Source organism: Camelus ferus, chromosome 15 (assembly GCF_009834535.1).
Source record: "Camelus ferus isolate YT-003-E chromosome 15, BCGSAC_Cfer_1.0, whole genome shotgun sequence".
NCBI lineage: Eukaryota > Metazoa > Chordata > Mammalia > Artiodactyla > Camelidae > Camelus > Camelus ferus.
The window spans coordinates 46,823,626-46,842,872 of record NC_045710.1 but is presented as its reverse complement, the minus strand read 5'-3'; the positions used below and the strand labels follow the sequence as shown (position 1 = coordinate 46,842,872).

At 37.8% G+C, this 19,247-nt stretch overlaps 1 protein-coding gene across 1 annotated transcript in view; it reads left to right on the top strand.

Moving 5' to 3' along the window:
• The first annotated feature begins 450 nt into the window (after positions 1-450).
• Positions 451-19,247, top strand: part of SERTAD2 (SERTA domain containing 2) — a 105,536-nt gene continuing 86,739 nt past the window's right edge. Inside the window, exon 1 of the mRNA XM_032497681.1 lies at positions 451-1,125. The gene's annotated coding sequence lies outside the window, so the exon portion shown is untranslated. The remainder of the gene's footprint in view (positions 1,126-19,247) is intronic.

The window sequence follows — 19,247 nt, the reverse complement described above, 5'->3', positions numbered from 1 at the left end:
CTCCTTCCCCTGTGGCTCGCTGCGGCACCTTCTCCTCCTCATTGGTCACACGCTTGCGTCCATCACCCCCACGCAGCCCTCGGATTGGCAGAAGGCGTGCTTCTGGAGAGAGGAGGGCAGAGTGACTCCGCGGGTCTCCGGCGCCTCATCTTTCCCTCCACCCACTACTTCAACGTCCACCCACCTCTCCCCACCCCCCACTCCACTTCCCCCGCCCTGTTCGCGGCAGTGTCCTTAGAAGACTCATTGGGCCAGGGGTGAAGCCAGCCGCCTGTCGAGCTGCGCTGTCGTTGGTCGACGCTCACGCCCGTCGGAGCGGCGGGCTTCACCATTGGGTGGCTCCGTTCCGCTCCCCGCCCCCCCAACGCCTCGCCCTCTCAGTCGCCTCCTCCCCTCCCGGCTTTTCCACAGCCCCCTTTCCCCTCCCGTCCGCGTCGCATCTCCCCTGTCCAGCTGGGCGGGGACTGCTGTACGACTCTGTAAAGTCTGTGAGTCACTGCACAACCCATCAATCCAATTAAATGTCTTGAGCGAGCCGAGCAGGCGGTGCTGCTGCCGCCGCCGCTCGCCCCGCCGCGGCCGCCCCTGCTCGCAGCGCCCCTCTGATCCATGGCTGTCTGTCTGTACTTGTTACGGTGTAACCTCCTCCTCCGCCTCCGCCTCCTCCTCAGGAGCCGCTGCAACTTCCCCTCAGCTAGCCTCCTCTGCTTGGGGACTGCAAAGGCATGGGATAGACCTAGAGCCACTTCTGTCTCCCTTCCAGCCCTCGTTCAGCCTCCCCCCTTTAAATTAAAGTCTGTTCCTCGCGTCTCGTCTTTTTAGAGATTTATTTGTCAGTCTTTTATTCCCCCTGATTTTATTTTCCCTCCCTGGCGCAGGGGGTCGCAGGGGCCGGTGGGTTTATCTTAGGGAAGGGGCAGTCCACCCCCACCCCACCCCCGTTTTCCCTCCTCCCTCTTCGGCCGTGACTTGATTTCCCTGCTCCTCTCCGCTCCCACCCCGCGAACTCACAGTCCTGCACTCGAGTGACGCACCGACACCCCCCGCCCACAGCCCAGACGTCCCCTCCCTCGCTGCCACCCCGACCCGTCTCGGAGCTGGACCGGGTGCCGACTTCACAGAAGGGTGAGTACCGTGTTGGGCGTGGGGGGAGCGGGGTATCTGGAAAAATGTAGCCGGGCCACTTTAGGGAGGGCAGGGATCACGTTGTGGGCTAGAGGTTCCTGGTCCGGCGTGGATTTGAGGTGGCGACTGCCTCCCTCCCTCGCTCCCACTTCCCCCGCCCCTCGACTCCTTATTCACCAGCCTTGCTGTATTTCTAGGTATTGCCAGACTTCCACCATCGGAGCATTATAACGCTTATAAAATGAGCGGTAATGGCATTCTTTCTCAGTGAGCGATCATAGTCAGCGGTATGATCTGATAGACTCTATGACCTGCAAAAAGTGTAAAGCGGCTAATGGGTACATTTTCCCCCCAATCAAAGTTAAACTTTTATTCAATAAAGGCAAAGCAAAAGGTATTTCTAATTTGAATGTGTGGAGATAGAGCAAGAGAAGACAAGATCGCCTAGTGGCATGGCTTACTCTTTTTATTTTAAGATAGTTTTATAGGTTCCCTTTTGGAAAAGATATTAATTCAGGATTAACGTAAAGGTTATGAAGTCTTTGAACCTGTTGGAAGAAAGCAAGGCAAGATGGAAATCCAGCTTGACATTTCATCTTTAGCGCACCTCTATTCTAGCAACAAATTAAAACACAGAATTTTTTATTTCTCAGCCACCAGGCACAGTGGGGTATGTTAAGGACAAATAGGGTTTTTTTTTTTTTTTCTTTTGATATCCCTCTTTTGTATACTTGAATGCTCTTGAACAAAATTTTAATTTGGTTTCTTGGTTGTTGGTTGTTCAAAAGTACACATACTTGCCCATAAATTGTTCATGAGAATCTTGCTCTATGCATCTGTAATATTTAATCTGAGATAAAAATAAAAATTATGAGAAATAGTTACTCTGAATCAGCTTCTAAGGTCACTTTTGAGAATTTAGCCTATTTAAAATGGTATTACTCCTTTTGAATCAAGTTCTGGTCTAGTTGTCCACAAGATTCAAATTAGGCCAAACCAAACATGTTTTGAAGTATTGAAGTACAGGAAAGGCCTCTTCGTAGTTCATTCTCTCCTTCTCTTTCAGACTAACCAGAATAAGTTGTTGCTAAATTTAATTGTAAAGAATAGACTGTTCCTGTACTGAAATCTGCCAAGTTTCTACAGAAAGATTTCTTTTTAAGGAGGAGAAATGTGTTTATGATCAGCTCAAAGTAGTAAAGTTGAGTCAAAAGTAAATGCTGTCATAAGGAAATGCTTGTCATAAGCCCCCAAACCTTGCAGTGTTTCAGGAAGACTTATACAAAACCTTTTTGAATTGTTTAATAAATTTCATCATGTGGCCTTTTTCATTAGTGAATCATTGAGAGGCCTCCTAGCACTGGGGAGCCATGCTGCCTGAGTTTGAATCTAGCCACCATCCCTGGATGGCTGACTGACCTTGGGAAAACTTCAAACCTGGCCTGTTCTGGTTTTCTCCTATAGTGAGAGGGATGACTTTCCTCTAAGGGTTGCGGTAAGGATAAGTGAGAGAATGCAAGTCACAGAGCACTTGGTGTTAGCTGTCCCCCCTACCCCTACAAAAAAAATCATCCACTGAGCAGAATATTTGGTGTAATGCTTAAGAAGGGGGCCTCCACAATCAGACTGTGTAGGTTCAAGTCCCAGCATTTTCTCTTGCTATCTTTGTGATCTTGGTCAAGTTAACCTCCAATACATCATCTGTAAAATGGAGATAATAAAAGCATTTACTTCATAGGGTTACTGTGAGGTCTGAATGAGTTAGTATATGCAAAGATCTCAGCTAATGTTGGGTACATCTTTTCAAGTTTAATTCTCTGTTATGTTCCTGGTATGTCGAAACATGGGTGATTATATTTTTTACATGTATATTTTTTGAAAAAATAAAGAATTGTTGCTGTCAGTGAAATAGAATTCTTATCCATATGTATGATGTTTTATGGGATTTATACTTTTAAATAGAGTATATGATTTTTTATGAAATTTAGTGGTTGGATGAGTTGAATTGATCACTCTTTCATTTGAACTTGCATAACAGAATATACATACTTTTATTATGATGATACCAATCATGTATTTGCTGTTATATGTGATTTTCTCCTCTACTAAACAGAGAACTCTTTGAAGGTAAGAATAGTGTTTCACTTATAATTTAATCTCCGGTGCCTATCAGAGTGCCTGGTACATAAAGAAGCTTAATGAATGCTGTGGAATGAATTAAACAATGTTATTCTCAATTTGTTTATGAGTAGTTGAATGACACTGTAAGTGATATTATGGAGAATACTATTTTTGTACTGTTGAGTTGAATTTTTATGTTCTTTTTTTTGGTAAATAGAAAGGGAATTATAGTATAACATGTTTTATAAGGAAAACATTTTTCATTTTGAATATTAAACTTAAAATAGTCTGAAAAATACATATCAAATATCTTCCTTTAATACCTGACCTGGCCACTTTTTATTGAAAGATTTTCTGACTCCCAAACCTCTTGTCACTAAGTTGGATTTTATTGTAATTAATACGAATTATACAAATTAGGTTTTGAATGTCCCAAATAATGATGTGATGTTATTATCGGCTTCAGAATTAATAATAAAAAGGAGAATTTGTCAAACCAACACTGTGAAAATGAAACGGCATCATTTCCTTAAGGACCTAAGCTTTATTTCTTTTTCCATTTAAGAGTGAAACTCTCTTGAGCAGTCTTAATAAATAATTAGCTTTCCAAATAGCTGTAGTGTAATAGGAATCATAAAGAAGGTGTAGGTAATTAGTAAATAAAACACTTAAACTTTAAACTTCACCACGTACTTAATAGGCATTACACAATTGGGTAATATATTTTTTAAATAAGCAAAATTGATGGGGCCTCTGTCACCTGCTTCATTTATGGAATCATTCAGCTTTACTTGTCAATAAAACCAGTTTAATTACTGTACCCTCTGAAATTATAAAATGCAAGAAATATCTTTCATGAAAGAGATATCTTCAGTAACAAAATCTGAATACTAACCTACTCGGAAGTGTTACAGTGTCCCAATAACATCATTAAAACTTTTCAAATATGTGAGCTATCTAGTACAATGTGGATAATTTTGAATACATAATCCTTTGTTTAACCAAATCATCATTTACCCAATTTAGTTGACTATGTTACATTTTCACTGGCTAAAACAGTTAATTAAAAAAACTCACCCTTTTTTGTTCATACACTTTTAAAGCAGCCAATCTAAAATAAAATAAAAATATTAATTTGTAGGCACTTAGAAACTACACTTAGGTGTCTGGTCTGCAAGATGGAAGGTCTGATTTTTCGCTTGACACATTTCAGCATGACATTATTTCTATAGCTCACATCTCTTTCTTTAACATTTTTTTATGAAGACATTTGAATATTAGTATTTTACAGACGTATAGGATGTCTTCAGCTTTTAAAAAAGGAAACTCTCTGATGAAGAATTGTCTGGGAAGAAGAGGAAAGGCATAGAAATAACCTTTAGAGCCTGTGATTTCTATCTTTGTCTTTTCACATTAGGAAAATGGATAGCAGTATACTCTGTCAGTGATCAAAAGGAGAGGAAAATTATATATGCATTATCTATTGATGTAAACTTAGAATTGAGGTCTGTGGAGATCTAGAATGAACAGTGCTACTGATTGGCACGTGACCTTGAGCACTACACTTAACTTCCCGGATGCTCCCTGTTCTCATCCTTTCAGTGGGAAGAGGAAAGCAGTTACCTTGCCCTCACTCACAGAGAATGTTGTAGGGATAAGTTGTAAGTGCTTTTTAAAAGCATTGGAGAAGGACAAAATGCAGGCAGAATACACGTTAGCATTTAGAAACAGATGTTTGTTTATCATAATTTAAAAATTGTGACTTCTAGATCTTTTGTCTGAGGGGCATTTTTCCCTTTAACTTTATATTTGTAGAAACCTCTTATTGATGTGTTCACAAGAATGTATAAGGTACCTAAAGAGGCAAGGAACTTTGGTTTAATTGAATGGGATTTTGAATGTTAACACAGAGTTTTGGTACATCCTGGGTTATAGCAGATGTTGATGTTGTAAGAACAAACTGTATGTATGTATCTAGGAGATAATACATTTTATTAACTTAAAGCTTGTAAAACTTGCACGTGTGTTGCAGGAAAAAATGTTCAGGTATATCAGTTCCATTAGCATATTCAAAGAGAAAAATTATATTATTTACTTTTGAATTTCAGGAGAATTGCTTGGTTATAGGATCCCTCCTTACACACAGTTATTTTGTACCTTGACTGCAGTGAAATGTGCACATTTCAGAATATAGTGGTTTGGAAGATTTCATTTATTCCAGCTAATCTTTTATTTAGGAAGGTGAGTGAAAACAGGCGTGGAAAGGCTATATTTTAAAAAACTAGTTGTTTTTTTTTTTTTTCTCTTGTCCCTAAGAGTGAGGTGGAGACTTTAAGAGCCCAGAGTTAGCACATTATGTAAGTTTCTTTGAATTCAGCTTTCTGTCTCTCTGGTTATTAGCAGAAGAGTTGTCACAACCTCATGATGTTACTTTTTTTAAGTGGAAATGAAATTCTAGTGGATGCAGAGTAAGATCTATTAAAACAAGTGGGACATACAAATAAATACTTTTTGTTCCAACTAATATTAAGTACAGTGAACAGTGATCCTCAAATACAAGGTTGCTAAGCAGAAAGCAACTTTTAAAAACATACTGTCTTTTTGTCCTTACTGTTCAGCATCCAACTGATGAAAAAAACTTGGAGTGATCATATTTCTTTTCTACTTTTGAATGTAAAGTTTACACTGATGTTTATAAAGTTTTGTGTGGTGTTATGTACAACTTTTTAGTATTGGATATTTACTTTTAACATACTAAATAAAATGACCAAAACAGTCCACCTTTATTTAAGTTTTATCTGATTTTCACAACCCTCTTCCCTATGTTCTACCATTGTTTTTTCTATATGAGTTTGTCTGTCTTTTAATGTAGAATCTTTCTCATTTTGCTCTTATTTTCTTTCCACATTGGTCTTTTTCCTTGATCATGGCAGGTTTTTTCTTTGGCTCTCTTTTGCCTTTGCCTCTGTATAAGGTATGGAGTAAGGGTTTTCATCTATTTCAGTCTGCTTTTGTGAGGCTGAGGCAAAGGCCTTTCATATAGAAAATGTGCTTTGCTTTATCTCAAAAGATGAGCTCTGACCCTCTTATCTACATGAAACTTAAGGGGCTTTTTTTTTTTAATTTTTTTTTTGTGGGGGGAGGTAATTAGGTTCATTTATTTATTTATTTGATGTTAGAGGCAGTCCTGGGGATTGAACCCAGGACTTCATGCATCCTAAGCATGTGCTCTACTGCTTGAGCTATACCCTCCCCTCAAGGGGCTATTTTATAAACCTAAAACTAAGTTTTAACTTACGTGAGGTGGTGACGTGTTTATTATTTACTGCTTTTCTATTAATCTCTTGTTGGGGAATACCCACAAAATTTTTTCTGTCCACGTGACTTTGAAACATCTCAAACATCCAAGCTTTGTTTTGCACAGTGCCCAGCGCTGGGTGAGCCCTGGCGGGTGTCTGAGCAATGACTGTGGTCACCTGACCACGTGGGGGGCAGCAGGCCTGAAAACAGCACATTAGAGGTGAAGAGCAGCTCCTTTGTTTTGTTTTTAACTCCTTGAAACCAGACAGAACCTCAGACTAAGTCCACTGTGAAGTTTTCCAGGGTTCGCCATTGAGTGATTAATGGTTCCTGGTGCAGTAACCATCAGCTTTATTGTCTTCCAATGGCCTCAACTCAAATGAAATGTAGCCCTTTGAGTTAACTTTTGTTTTGATTTTAAGAGTTCTCATCGAGAAAATCAAAGGTTATGAAGATGAATATGTATTTTTAAACAAAAAAGGTTTACGTAAAAATCCCTTGAGTAAAAAGATTTCCCAAGGACCCAAATCCATTGATTTGGAGAGGATGATTAATAGTTTCTTAAAATACTTGACATCATTCAGACATTAGTAGTAGAAAACCTTTCAATTTGATTAAACAAAATGAATCTCCCTTTTGCTTTATATAACAAACAGTCCACTATTATTTTTTATTTAAAAAGTTCAAATATAAGATTAGATAAACTGCATTTTGGAGTTGATTAAAAAAGAGATTTTTCCAGAAATTATTCTTTATAAAGTCTATGCCTCTTGGAAGAAGCTTGGGGTTTTTTTGTTTGTTTGTTTGTTTTTTCTTTTTCTTTTTTTGCACACCGATATCCCATTCCTGGCTTCTCTTCATTCATTTACTCAGTTCATTCAACAGATTTATTGAGAACTTATTATGTGCCAGTTATTCTTATGAGGCATATATGTTACAGTAGTGAAGAAAAGGAACAAATATTACTGCCTTTGTAGAAATTACATTCTAAACTATTTTGATTTGTATAGTGCTTGTTGTCTGCTATTTGGAGTAGTCATAACTAAACATTGTGTACTGATGATCTGAAAAAAAGGGGTGATTTCGTCATATGGATTTTACGCCCTCTGACTTGGTAGAAAAGGAATCCTAAACCCTGAAACAAAACTGCATTTGAATAACTACATTTGAATGGGCAATATTTATGTGAGTTCGAGTTGAAATATTAAAAGCCTGTAATGTTGCCGGTTGTTTCCACCAGAAATCATGAAATCATCTTCATTTATAAATCTGGAAACCTTACAGTGGACATGGTCTGAGATTTCTCCTACCATTTTTTTTTTTTTTTACTACTTTTGAAGTTGTTTTCTCCCTCTACTTTGTTTTCTTTGTGACAGAGCCTGAAAAAAATGTGTAACACTGAAAATTGCACAATGGAAATGTAGTCAGCTATATTGCACAATTAACAAGAAAATCTTAAGTTGCCTTTGTCTAGTGTACATAAAGAACTAATCTTTTGTTTCTATGATTGTGAAAACTATGTGATTTCCTAAACAAACAAATAAAGCCCTCAGTGTACATTTCCATCTCAAATATTCAAGCAGTTAGATACATGTGTTTTTGCAGTACAAGTAGCATCAGTATATGATATGATATAATACAATGATTTTCATTAATTATTTTTGTTCTTGAATATTTAACACCTGTGCCAAGTACTTGGGGGGATCAGAAACTAATAAGACATAGCACGTGTCCATAATGGTGTTCATAGTCCAGCTGGGGAGACAAAAGATCCCCACATGAAAATTAAGTCTCTGTATTAGGCAATGTGAGATTTAACTCTTGGAAAGTCTAGTGTAGGCCTCTACAGCGTAGACCTTGGTCAAGTGGACTTGCCTTCTGGAGGTCCCGGATGGCCTTTGCGGGAATCCATCCTTCCTTTTAAGTTCAGCAGAGATGGTTAGTAGGCCTTCTTTGTGCCTTAGGCATCTAAGGGTAGAACTATCCCCTTTCTAGCTGCTGCAGCTGCTCATCAAGGATGGAAAGAAAGTGGAGCACACATCCTAGCCATTTAGTACATTTGCTAGCTATCTCTATGGGAAGCAGAAACTCTGCACCTGAAAACAGAATGCAGATGCCCCGACTTACCATGGTTCAACTTCCGACGGTTCGACTTTTACCGTGGTGTGAAAGCTCTACGCATCAGTAGAAACAAGACTTGGAATTTTGAGTTTGGATCTTTCCCTGGGCTGACAATATGCTATAGGGTCCTATGCTGATGACAGTCACGAGGTAATAACCAATACAGTTACAACCATCCTGTATTCATGCAACCATTCTGATTTTCACTTTCAGTACAGTATTCAGTAAGCTACATGGGATAGTCAGTGCTTTATTATAAAATAGGCCTTGTGTTTGATGAGTTTGCCTGACTGTAGGTTAATGGAAGTGTTCTGAGCATGTTTAAGGTAGGCTATGCTAAGCTCTGATGTTGAGTAGGTTAGGTGTATTAAATTAAATGCATTTTCGACTTAACGGTATTTTCCACTTACATGGGTTTGTTGGGATGTAACCCTGGTATAAGTCGAGGAAGATCTGTGTATGGACATACAATGGATACGGTTTAGGGTCTTGAGGACAAAAACTTTTCCATAGCGTTGGAAAGCCTGGTACATCAGTAAGGGCCCTGTGCACAAGAGGAGTTCCCTAAAAAGTGGAGAAAACACTGAAAGGAGAGAGAAGAATTGGAGGTGGAAACTTGACAGTTACTGAAGACGCATTGTTTCTTCCTCAGTTTTGCCCAGAGCAGTCTTGCCTATGAAATGGATGAGCCCTGAGCCTAATATGCCAAATTTAGGAAGTCTATACATTGCTATAATATGTAGGTATAACCTTTTAAAATTGTTTTGCTTTCGAATTAGCTCAGATTCCTGATATGTGTGTATTTAAATTCTCAAACATAATGCTGTGTGACTATGGCTTTTGTTTTCATTTTCCTGCACACTTGAAAATATTAAGAATTTGTTTTTAGAGTATATTTGTTTGTTTATTTGGACCTAAATCTAAGATAGAATAACACAATATATGCTTGTCCCTTAGATTTAAATTAGGGGGAAAAAGTCCAAAGCCTTAGTGTTTATTTTATCTGTTGGTGAAAGTATTTGGATACTTGTGTGGAGACTTCTTTTGTTTTTTTAAAAAATAACAATTCCTATCAAGAGTTTCTTTTCTTAAAAACTGTGTCTGTGCTCGAACCATCACACATCTGTTTGATTCAAAAGGCCACCTGGGATAGTTAGGTTCATTGTCTTGATTGATGTGATAGTTATAAGGGTGTATACATATGTCAAAGCTTATCAAATTATACATTTTAAGTATATGCATTTATTGTCTATCAATGAAACCTTTTTAAAAAAGCCACCTAGATTGAAAGGTATATTTTCAAGATAAAAATCCCTATTGTAAGTTTATATTTTTAAAGCTTGTCATTTATTTTTTAAATTTTACCTACCATTTATTTACCTTCTATCCCATAACCCAGACACATATATTTTAAGAAAGACAAATGGAACCACAGAGACCCATGTGCCAGCTGAAATTTAGATATGGGACCTTAGAGAGCTTTTCTCCATATGTAACACTCACTGGAGTATCTTTAAGTACTTTGCACAAATTTGAATTTAGAGAATTGGACTAGTGTATTTTTCAAGGAATCTTCCTTTTCGTATAGTTTAAGAGATTATGACTCATCTTTGGTGTGAAGTAAAGAGCATGAATTTAGTAAGACTTTTTTTTTTTTTTTAAAGTTTAAATCACTTAATGGTTCTTCTTAAATATTGTTCCTTTTTTTTTTTAATTGCATTTTTAGAAATTAAAATTTTGGCATGTTGGCCCATAGACTCCATGAATGAATTTGTTTAGGGAAGAACCAAGTCTGCTCCACTCCTCTTGCCTTCATGGTCTTGAGCACAGCATGGAAGGCTTCATATGTATCTGTTAAAGTCATGGTCTCATTTCAATTAAGTATTCCTTATGTCACCCAATGTATGTTTCAGGGAAATTTCTTTATTATTGGAGTTAATGCTTATGTTAACTTTTAAAACATTGGTGATTTTTTATGAATAAAGACAGTCTAGAAAAATTTTCAGAGTCGTCTTTCTGGGATGGGTACTGTCAGGGTGTTAATAAGCTGTCACTTTCAAACTCATGGTCTTTTTACCTTACAAGAGGGACACATTAGAATTACCTGTGCCCAGGCCACAACCTGGGCTGAGGCCCTGGCTTCAGTACTTTTTGGAAGCCCCCAAATTATTGCAGTATGCAGCCACGTTGTACTCCACAGTGCTGTCTCCCACACGATATCCCCCACACCCAAACTTTCTCTTGTGAAACTTTACAACATGTGGAAAACCTGAAAGAATAATTCAGTAAAAACCCATATTCCTCCACATAGATTCAGTAATTATTAACTTTTTGTTTGTATTTGTTTTATGACTCTCCCTTTCCCTATGTGTACACTTTTTTGTACCATGTGAAAGTAGGTTTTAGACATCATGACTCTTTACTATTAAATATTTCAATATGCATCTCCTGAGAATATGGACATTTTCCTACATAACCACAGTACCATTGTCACACCTAAGAAAATTAATAATAACTTGGAACGCTTTGCAATAGCTCAATTCCATTTATTAAAGGGGTATGAATTCATATTCTACTGATAATTAAATGCATGTGAAGTGAGAAGTTCTTGCAGAATATGAGGTTCTGGGAATTTTTGCTAAAGATATGTTTCTTTTCTGTGTTTGCAAGAAAGGCCACTACTTCAAACATTTTTATAAGGTAAATGCCTTTTCTCATGTGTAGTGAGGTAAGATCCTTTCTAGTTCTAACATCGCATGATCATATCATGAGAAAAAACATTCATCAAAGTTCATGCCACAATGTGGTTTCGTGGAAAAAGCCCCATTTTGAGCCAGAACGATGTTGGTTCAGTTTCTTGCTCTGCCACTTACTGTAAGTGACCTTGGAGAGGTTAAACTCATGTATCAGGATGCTTTCAGAAACCACCCTGAAACTTGCTGGAATCATCAAGAGATTTATTATCTCACAACAAATCCAGAGGGTAGGGCAGGCTCCGTGGTTGGTCAGTTCTGTAGCTCAGGTTCAGAGCATCTTTCAGCTCTCAGCTGGACTCCTTGCTGGCACTTACTTCTGTTTTGGCCCCTTCCCCAAGCTAGTTCACATCCATACGTGAGGATATTCAGAGGAAGTCAGAAACCTCTCCACAGGTGTGGACTGTCAAGTCTTTCTGTCTGATTGGGCATCTCTGCCCACATCTGGACCAGTAAGCGGGGATGGCGTTCTCCTAAGGAGAAGAAGAGAGGAGTGGATGTTGGGTATACCACTAACAGTTCATTAACTCCTAAGTCTCCGTTTTCCTTGCTATAAAGTAGGAACAGTGATAGTTACCTCAGTGATTATTAACTGATACACAATAGATAAAGCAACAAACACAGCTAATTTTAATAAATGCTAATTCTTATGTTTACTTCTCTTTCCATCTTATAGAAAATTCTGTCTTCCTTTGATACTGCCGTAGTCCATACTAGGAAGCATATGTGACTCTCTCTTAACTAGTCTCTTACCTGTTCTCTCATCTCAGTATCTAGGGCCTGGCATTTTATGGGAACTTTACAAATTGGTCAGATACCCTCCACTAACCTACCTTGGCCATCTTATTTTTTCTTATATATTTCAACTTCACTTTATATTATTTCAAAGCCAGGGAAAGGAAACTGTCAACAGTATGTATGTATTCATCAAGATACAAATCAGATGGGAACAAAAATCCCTTTAATTTCACTATTTGTAAAAACAACAGACTTGAAATAGATTTTTTTCCTTTTATTAAAAGAAATGCACCATGACCTATGGAAAAGTCAGCAAAATAAAATGCTATGTTTGAAATATAGTATCTTATTTGTCCAGGATACACCAAGTCTTTGATGCTTTGGGAATAGCCAGGCTTATCATGGTAGTTTAGCTGCTCTGGTTTCTCTAGAACTTATTTCCTAAATAGAATTGTGTCTAATTAACAAGTCAGTCTTTTTTGGATTCTTTGGTCTTGAAGCCTCTCTTACCCACCATGAGAAAGTCATCTTCTCAAGATGTATTTTCTGACATGTGTGTACACTGGAGGGTCTCTGCTCAGGCATGCCCTTCTCAAAACATGTAGAGAAGGATTGTCATATTTTTCCCCTATGGAATTTCTGAAGCATTCCTGAAACACCTGTGAAGCCTGTCACAACCTAATCACATGGGAAGATCTTCACCTTTTTTTTTTTTTAAATTTTCTTCCTAAATGATGTGATTACTTTTTAAAAAAATAAACAATGTTAGTATTTTATTTCCTTCTGTTTTTTTTTTTTTGGTATATATATTTTTATTGAAGTATCTTCAGTTTACAATGTTGTGTCAATTTCTGGTGTACAGCACAGTCATACATGAACATACATATATTCGTTTTCATATTCTTTTTCACCATAAGTTACTACAAGGTATCAAATATAGTTCCCTGTACTATTCAGCATGAACTTGCTGTTTATCTGTTCTCTATATATCAGTTAGTATCTGCAAATGTCTAACTCCCAATTTATCCCTGCCCCGGGATCACTTTTGAAGGAGAGCTGCCGATTCTTTTTGACCTCTCAAGTGGAATGTTTAATTCCTACCAGCCTCCATGGCAAGAAAAGAAGGGTGAAAGTCCAGTATCTCTCTTGACTTGGAAGATGCTAAGTCTTGATTTGTCCCTAGATTTTCAGTTACAGTTTTTTTGACCTTGTCTTTAATTTTTAGATTGAGCGTTGATGAGGTCTCTATGTTCTAGTAAGCTCTGTGAATATTGAAAATACTTGGATTTTTGAATGATTCCACCCATAATTCAAAGCTTCTGCAGTCATGAATTGTTTCAGATAGAGGTATACTTTTAAAAGAACTATTTCAGTGTGTGTTGATGTTTCTTATAATCTCAAATGAATGTCCTGTAAATGTTAAGTTATGAAGCAGCACAATGAAAGCAGAACTCTGAAATAGTAATTTTATATAAAAAGCCAGAGAGAGGACGTTGTGGCTATAATTTTAGTTAGAAGTGCTAGAGGTTTGGGAAAAAAAGTTAGAAATTTGTATTGCATTTCCTTGTAGTGCTATTGGTTACTCTTAAAAAGGATGACGTAAGATTATAACTTGTGAAGCTTGGTTTTGTTTGGGCAAATTTTTAATTTTAGTACCTTGCAGAGCAGTTTAGTGGACAAGATTCCCTTTGCTGCGTGACAAACGCCTTTACTGTTTGCTACCTGTGGCTCAGAGGCTGAAAGAAAAAGTGAAATGGCTGTTGTTTTCCATCTAATACAGATTTTATTTTTATTTCCACTACCCAGTGTTAAAAAAAGAAAAGAAAACAAAGATCAAGATCCAAAAGCTCAAACTAAAATTTAATTTCCTAACTAGAATAAGACTGGTTTTTGCCATGATGTGAAAAGTCATCCATAGGAAACGTTTGTTAATAGCTAAACAGTTGGCCGTACTGGTGGCTGGGATTAGTAGCATTAGCTTGGATCCAGATGTATCCCTATCTTCTGATGCTCAGTCAGGTTAAAAACCAATCAAGGCTAAGCAGTTGGGACTGACTCAACTTCTGTTTTACCTCCTTACAGAGGAATGTTTCAGCTGTGCTTCTTGCCCCTACTTTTTTTTGTCTCCCTGAGAGAATGGAACAAAAGTCCAAGTGACAGTAGTTTGGAGGGCAGTGCATTATCCGCCTCACATTACCCAAGACTTATATACTCAATGATAGAGTAATTGCTAGAGCTTTGTCCTTCTTTCTTTCTTGATTCTGTCATTTCTTTGTTGCCTTGGAGCTTCTCATGGGTGGGGCCTAAAGTTGTATGGAATGAATTCCAAGGGCAAACTGCTTTTGTCCCAGGTCATTTGTTGCTTTCATTTTCTATAAGGAGTTCTTATTTTGGCTGAAAATGGCAGCATGACCAACAGAAAATTGTTGACTAGCTGAGAAAAGTATATTTATAGTAGCTTTAAAAAAATTCTTTGGAAAAGAGATTATACTTTGAGAATGATTTTTATTATTATTTCTGAAAGACCCAAATACCATGGGGAAATTTTATAGCCATAAATCCATTTTGCTGTATTAACCATTGTGCCATTCAGTTTGTGCATCTTTAACAATATGCTATCTGAGCATGAAGCATTTGGGGATACTTACTGGTCCACTTTGAGTTTTGGGAAGTAATTTTTTTTTCCTATTTGCAGCTGGACAGAAACAAAGGATAGTTTGAGAGTATTATTGGAATGATATTATGGTTGAAAAATTTGATTGTTACAAAATTTGTCTGTAATTAGCCATGAATTTAGTTTTATAGTGGACCAAGTTGTGGACTCTGCTAGAGAAACAGTCCATCTTTCTGAACTTAGTGTGAAAATCTCGTAGTACGGGGACATCCTGTCTTCTCAGCATTGTTGTCGTGTTCTGCTGCAACTCATTTCAACTCATTTCAGGTGTTACTAAGGCTAACATAGTGACTTCTGAGTGGTAAGTACACTAGATTGGTAGGGGTCATGCATTTTTGGTTTTGTTTTTTTCAGTACTTACGTATCATAAGAACAACGTGATGAAAACTGAAGCATTTTCTGTTTGCACTAATTTAGGTCATCAATAGAGACATAAAGGCATTTGACTGCTTTTTTTTTTTTTCCGGTTTTGTTCTCACCTAAATACTAGACAGGGAGAAGGGCAAAGAATCTATGTTGCAGGGGCAGGGTGTGTTGGGAGGGATGTGATGGAGGAGAGGGGCTTGCTGCTACCACATCTGTTCATCTTTGTAATCTCCTAACTTCTTCATATGGTCTCTGACAACTGTTCTAGTGACAAGTTTCACTTCTTTTGGAGAAATTGTGACTTTTATTTTTGGGTAATTCTGTGAATAAGAAAATGGGTTTTTAAAAGTGGATTTCTTATTTCCTAAAATAAAGTGGAAGCCTTTTTCCTTTTGTTCTTCTGCTTCATCTTATATTAGCCAGTTGTACACTTACAGAATTATTGGTGTGAGAATTAACTCTTTTGAAAGCTTTCAAGTTTTTTTTTTTTTTTTTTTGATCCAGGTTGTTGGCATTCCACCTGACAGTATCTGCATACTTCTTATCTTAGGAATACAAAATAAGATGCACTTTAGAATATTTATCCTTTAATTTTTGAATCCCAGATGCAGGAACTAGTGCAAACTCGGTATGTCATTATGTGATGAGAGAAAACAAGACATGTTTATGACTAGGAGAAAATTCTTGGCAAAGAGAAGTTCTGTCCTGTTCAATCAATTCCTGAAATTGAACTGAGTTTTCTTTGATTAGGTACATCTTTGAAGTTGAAATGATTTAGCAGTCATTTGTGAGCACTGGTTAGTGAGGTCTGAGGGCCCTCTGTGCTCCCAAGGAGGCAGTTTGTGCAGCAGATTCATAGCGAGTAAGTGTACTATGACTTTTCTAAAGAGTTCTAAAGAATAGGTGATGTTTTGGTACACTGGGGCACAGCATTTACACCATGAGGTGTTAGGTGGAAACTCAGACGCTTTGTCAATCCACTCAGTCAGTATCTACCTTCATATGCCTTCATTTTCTCAAGATGCATTTGTAATTGCTTTAAAGCAGTCCTGTCAATTTGACAGCCAGAAAGGGTAACAAAAATAAAGTCCATATAGTTGACTTTAGAATTTTAAGTAAGTTGTATAGGGGAACATATTAAGTATGAGGGTAACCATCAATTTGATTTCTCTTACTGTTCCTCCTGCTGATCACTTTGATAAGTTGACTGCTTTGCTTTAGGTAAAGTTTTAATTCTTTTAAATTAAAAATGAAGTTCATGAACTTTGTACTGGCTCAGAATGTGTGATGTTCTGCTTTAATCACTGGTCTGTTCAGTCAGTAAAATTCCTATACTTTTAAAACATTCCTGACTGTCAGACTATTAATGTTACTGCATGCTGCCATTTTGTTATCATTGTTTTGTATCATCATTGACTCGTGTGATCAGGTGTCCTTCACCACATGAGGGAATGAAGCTGGCAACAGCCATTTTCAAGTATAGTCTAAAACTACTCCATATTTTTCCACCAGGTTTTGTGGCATCCTTTTTTAGCATTCATGTTAAAGGAGGCGCCCAGGATGGCCCTTCAGGTTTCTAGATGTGTTTAAGAATATGTAGCCAATGTTACTTGCTGGAAGCAGCCCTGGAAAAGTTGAACTGGTGCCATATTTTTCATGCCACTATTATATCTAGCTGTAAAACAAAGGAAGTGCTAATAACACTTCCTACTTGTTTAGCACATTTTCCTCCCCAGCTCTCCGAGGCATTGGCCAATATCAGGCAGGACTCCCAGCCTATATTTCTATTATTTTCTAATTCCTGTAACATAATGTTGCATAAGACTTCTACTCATTATCTTATATTCTTATGTTCTCCTAAAATTTGGAAAATAATGTTTGTTATTGTCATCCCCATTTCTCAGATGCTGAGAATAAGTCACATCATGGCTAAGTCTGTGACCTAGGATTATGCTGTAATCAGCCACAGAGGCAGAAACAGAACTCAGGATTCTTCCTCAGCTTCATTTTATTACTGAACAATAGTTTTCCTCCTTTTCATATATACTTACAACAGGACCAAAGAAAATACATTTTCAGGTTCCAAAATATTTCCCATATCTCTTCTTCAGAGAAGAGATATAAATGTTAGGATTTATACTAGATTTATTGTCTGAAGTAAAATTTCAGTGCTGGTTATAAACACGATCTGTTCCCATATTATTCCTGATTTGACTGCTATCCCAGAAGGTGATGAATAGTTGAAGAAAGAGTATAATGAATGCATCCCCTATTTTCTTTTTGCCCTTTTACATTTAATTTAATATGAAGTTGCTTTCTGCCGGGGAATATCATGAATGGACATATGTTAATAAGCCAGACTTTCTTCTCTTTTATAGGAATAAACTTAACAAAATATCTCCCCAAAGGGGGTCAGTTAGAGTGTGTTAATACTTGAGTGAGTACTTTCTAAACTTACAGGAGGAAGCAACTCCAACCCACTCGGAAAATGCAGTCGTTCCCGTAAAACTCAGCTACTACAGTCTGAATATAGTTTGTGCTTTGAAATATATCTTCTCTAATTCTTTTTGTTAGTGAGTGTCTGTAAAACTTGAGGCGGAGTCTGTAAAAACTAGAAGAATTAACCGTTCTGCTTTAAAAAAATCTAACTGAGGAGTTTCTGAGGGTGGCAGTTTTTTTTCTTTTCCTTCAGAGTAACAAAAGTGAAAGTTGCATTTTGATCAATTTTGCTCAGCCTTCTTAGTGACAACTTCAGGCACAAAGCGTGTGCTGGGGCACACACACAAAGCAGTCTTCTTGTTTCAGTGCCCTGCACGTGAACTGCTGCATGTCCACACATGCCACACATAAAGAGTCCATTCTTGCTCACACGCAGCCGAGGGAGGCCGGCCACTGCGGTCTTCTGCTCAGTGGAAATTGGCAGCCTTTCTCCTCCTGTAAACAACAGCCTGACGTCACCCCATGCAGCAGTGATAGCAGACCCACTTTAGAGATTCTCAATTGGCAGATCTGCTGAAGGCCTGTCACTGGCTTTGATCATCTTCACTCACACTTGAATAAATGCAGTGCGGAGAGGTTCCTTAACAGCAGGAATGCTGGCGGAGCCCTCTAAAACGGTTTGTGAAGCACTTGACCTTGAATTTTCACATATAATCCTAACAAGAAACCTGAGTGACGAGCAGGAGAATTATAGTCATTCCTATTTTAGAAACGAGCTAACTCCAGTCCAGAGAATTAAAGACTTAGCAAGTGGTGGAATGACTGAAATTCAGGCCTGTTTTGTCTTTCTTTTTACTGTATTAAATAACTTCTCTAGTAATTGTTAATTGTTCTATTCTGTTACTTCCTCTCCCATCTAAAATGTGTGGGATGATGATTTATGAGTTTTTCCCCAATCAAGACATCTGTGCATTAAAATCAGATATAGTCTTGTTGCATTTGGGAACTCCCAGAAAATACATTAACCCACTCCCTTGCCTCAGAGAGAGCCTTTTGAAAAATCCACCGTCAAGTCTACACTCACCATCCTAATTGGAAAGATTTATTAACAAGATGATCCTGTTCTTCATTTGGCCTCTGAAAGCTGCATAAAATTGAGAGGTTGAATGATCGTAATTCTTTTGTATTATTAACAGGAAGAGACAAAACCAACTTGAAGGGGCTGTTCTATTAGTTAGCTATCAGGAGTTTATTAGGAAGGAGGGAAGAGCTGAGCTACTGGTTAAAATGTAACTTACTTGTTGTATAAATAGTTGTCCTTCTCACGTGCCCACTTCTAGTTTATTTTCGGGCAGTTATGAAAAGTGAAAAAGTATAATGCCCTTTCATGATTTATGGTTGCATATGTGGTTTGGGAATCCTTCAGGTTGCAGATAACTCTTGGTTTTCTGTTTTTGACTCTTAAGTGGATTTTTCAATGTGATGTTAAAGAAGAAGCAGGAAGAGTGTTTAGATATGTATGGACTGTCCGCAGTCAAGTCCTCAGACCTTAAATTCTCTGATGAACGCCCCAGCTTGAGCCAGCTCCACCGATTTTGAGGTATCTGTTT